The 3,780-nt window shown below is 39.8% G+C and overlaps 1 non-coding gene across 1 annotated transcript; it reads right to left on the bottom strand.

Moving 5' to 3' along the window:
• Positions 1 to 3,405: 3,405 nt before the first annotated feature.
• On the bottom strand, positions 3,406 to 3,511 carry LOC112090092. Its single transcript, XR_002901450.1, has one exon. It is a non-coding gene; the product is annotated as a small nucleolar RNA R71 (small nucleolar RNA).
• Positions 3,512 to 3,780: the final 269 nt, after the last annotated feature.

The following is a 3,780-nucleotide window of genomic DNA, read 5'->3' on the forward strand; positions in this document are numbered from 1 at the left end:
CGTGAAAAGAGAAAGGAAACAAAAAGCTAATAAGTCTTAGATTGTCGAAATTTATGGAGCAATGAGCAAACACTATTCGTTAAGGAGCTATTGTTTTGAAAGATTTACAAAAAGCTAAGTCTGGGGGAGTTTGGAGAGAACCTGAGGAAGAAGACCATGAATCTATGTCAAGAAAAAGTGACTGAAAACTGTGGATACCAACAGCTTCACTCTCTCTTGCGGTTTTGCATAATGTCCTGCACCCTCCAGATCTTCAGTTAACCCTTAAACACTTTAAGCCATACCCCCAAAATAATCCTTCTTTAAACCTAGCCTAGATTGCCTTGCCTAGATTTTCTATGATGAGAACCACCGAGATTTTTAATGAATGTTAAGAGCTAGTTGACTGGAAGTTAGATCTTAGTGCATAGATTTCTGCATGACGTATTAACGGACTAGTTATGCCTGTATTGCTAGTGAGAATTTTCTAGGCTATTCCCGATTGATGCATACTGATTGATATTGGTCTAGAAGTTTGGTCTCTGAGATTTTGTTTAGTTCCTACGTTTTCAAACCTCTCGCCGAGATTTAGCCTTTGTTTTGTTTGAGGACAAACAAAAGACTAAGTCTGGGGGAGTTGATAACACCGGATTTTGACCATTTTTATGGATCATTTTAATATCTTTTACAGGTGTTTTTACTCCATTTTCAAAGGTTTTCAAAGGATTTCTATGTTTCCGGATTTTAAAAGACTTTTCAGGTAATTTGGGATAAAGAGGCATAAAATGGAACAAAAAGACTCTTTTGGATAAATGCAGACCGTCAGAACTCTCATGGAGAGACGAAGACCTTCTCACCGTCTGATCACCCTCAAAATTGGACAACTTATAGAAGAATCAACCAGCTTTCAAATGCACTTGGTTTGGAGACATTCCAACGGTTGGATCTCAAGATATTCCATTAGCCCCGAAGCCACGCGGAGTCGGCCAGCAGCTCACGCGACCGCGGCCAACAAGCTATTTGCCGCGGTCAGAAGCTTCCCGACCGCGGGAAACAAGCCAATTGCCGCGGTCACAGAACTCTCGACCGCGACATTCAAGCTCCGACTTAAAGCCCACTTATCTGAAGCCCAAAGTCATTCCCAGCCTCAATTCCAGAACCCTAGAGACCATGGAGTATTGGAGACTATAAATACATGTCATTTAGGTCGTTTTTACAGGAGCTTTTGATACTTTACAGAAACCCTTTTTCTTTAGCCGTTTTTATGAGATTTTTGTAGAAGATTGTTCAAGTCCGAGTTCTTCAATAGAGAAGCTTTCTTTATCTCTTTTCTTTACTGTTTTTCATTACTTTTATTAAAACCAATGATGATGTCGAACTCAGCCATGTCTGAGTAGATTCCGAGTTGGGCTTAGGGTTCCCGAAAGGGGCTCTCATAATCGATTAAGACATCTAGGTTTATAGATCTAGGATTTCGACCTGTTCTCTGTTTATTCTTGTTCTTATTGCATGTATGCTTGATTGATCACCTAGTATCTGATCTAGATAGTTAGTGTTGCGAAAGTTTTCATTAAGTATCAGCCTAGAATGAAACGGGCGATATTTCCGTAGGAGTGGAAACCTACCTGCGGCGAGATCGTGAGTATTGACGAGTCTTATGCAGCTCTTGCGTTCTCTCCCTTCCAGGGCCAGAGTGGAAACCTACTGGTCAGGGTTGCGAGAAACAGTTGGTTATGATCACGACAGTGACGTAGTCATACCGCCGTACTCTAGCTCTAGAACCCATATATTGTTATCCGTCAATCCCAATCTATCTACCTTATTGTTAAAACCGATTATGATCCCTTAGAGTTCCCAAAAGCTCAGCGTTTTTAGCCATAGTTTACAATTCCATCGATTTTTACTTGCTTTTCTTAGACCTGCATTTCAATTTCCTTAGTTTGTTATTTACTTGCTTTATTTACCTTTCATGCGATATTTTACTTGCCTTATCTTTGTTTAGTTCGATATTTTACTTGTTATACTGCCTTTCATTCGATTTCTTTACTTGCCTTTTAGGATAGATTTATTTGCTTTATTTTGCTTTAGTTTAATTCAAGAAAAACAACCAACCTTTAAAACCAATTTAGTCTAGACATAAAGTTAAAAACCGTAGAAGAATACCAGGTACACAAATCTCTATGGATTCGATCCCTAAATACTGCAACTGATTAGCTGTGGACTTGCGGCTTTCTTTTGTTTTGTTAAGGGTAAAACTTGTTCCCTCACGTAGTTGACACTCAGCACACCACCGCATCATGAACCCTGAAGATGAACCTTGAACCCAGCGCCGTTTTTCATATAGTTTTCAATCGATTTTTATTTCCAGCTTTTTAATTCTCTGCATAATTAAATTTAGTGACAAACCCAAACCCCTAATTATTAGATTAGGTTTACGATTGATTTTAGTATCAGTTAGAAGTCCTCAACATATAAATCCTTGTGGACTTGCAGCTTGTCTAGGGTAAAACTTGTGTTGCCCACTGCACCCACATCAAGTTTTTGGCGCCGTTGCTGGGGATTTGTTGCTGTTGACTTGATTTCTAAATCTAATTTCAATCATAAACCTCAAGATTTCCGAGTTCTGCTGGAGATTTTCTAACTTTTTCACAGGTGCATGAAAACTAGGAGGAATCCTGCAACATCGTATTGCCCTTAGACGAGATTGACAAACACGAAAGAGCACTTAGAAAAGTCAGACGAAGAACGCTCAAGATGGCCAATCTGAATGCCCATCGAGAAGATCTTTTAAACCGTGATCAGGAGGATCACATTGGAGATGATGACCCTGATTCTATTCATGGTGATGACCTAGATGCTGCCCATGAAGAATATGGCCAGCCACAAATCAATGAAGAGAGAAACCGAGTCCCTCTGAATCCTGCTCAAGCCGCTGATGACCGAAGGAGACAAGACCGAGTCGATCCTGAAGAAAGAAGGAATGATGAAAACATTGTTCCACCTAATGGTAGAGAAGCCAATCGACCCATACAGCTTGCCAATCCTGCGAGAAGACAGTCTCGGAATAGACTCCTTGCCGATTTCGATGCACCTCACCAACATTTCCAAAATAGATCAGCTATTCAAATTCGTGTTCCAAGAGGAGATCACGAGATAAAACCTCAGATTGTCTCTTTGGTGAAGCAGAATCAATTCCATGGAATCTCTACTGAGCATCCAATGGACTACATTGATCTTTTTGAAGAAATCTCTAGAATGGTAAAACAACTCCAGAAACTGTGGACTATGTGAAGTGTAAGCATTTTCCTTTCTCTCTAAGTGATAAAGCCTTTAAATGGTTAAAATCTATGCCATGTTCTATTACTTTATGAGAAGAATGCAAGTCAGCTTTCCTGAACCACTTCTACACCAAGTCAAGATCGAACCAGCTGAGAAACAAGATACAAAGTTTCCAACAAGGCCCAATAGAATCATTCTATGAAGCCTAGGAGTGATACAAAGAATATGATAGAGACTGCCCTCATCATGGTTTCTCTGGAGCAAACCTGCTAAGCACCTTCTACAAAGGATTACAGCAGAAGCATCAAGTTTCTCTTGACACTGCCAGAAATGGATATTTCAGTTCAAAAACCATACCACAAGGGAGAGCACTCATCGAAAATCTAGCTGTAGCTAAGAGCAACAACAACCCTGAATATGACAAATAAAAGAAGACTATCACTAGTCATGAAGCAAGGGAGGTTGTGATATATTCATAAATTCCATCATTTAGTGTACATATTTTAGTCCAAATCATGTCTT

The sequence above is a fragment of the Eutrema salsugineum genome, unplaced genomic scaffold, assembly GCF_000478725.1.
Source record: "Eutrema salsugineum unplaced genomic scaffold, Eutsalg1_0 scaffold_11, whole genome shotgun sequence".
Classification (NCBI taxonomy): domain Eukaryota; kingdom Viridiplantae; phylum Streptophyta; class Magnoliopsida; order Brassicales; family Brassicaceae; genus Eutrema; species Eutrema salsugineum.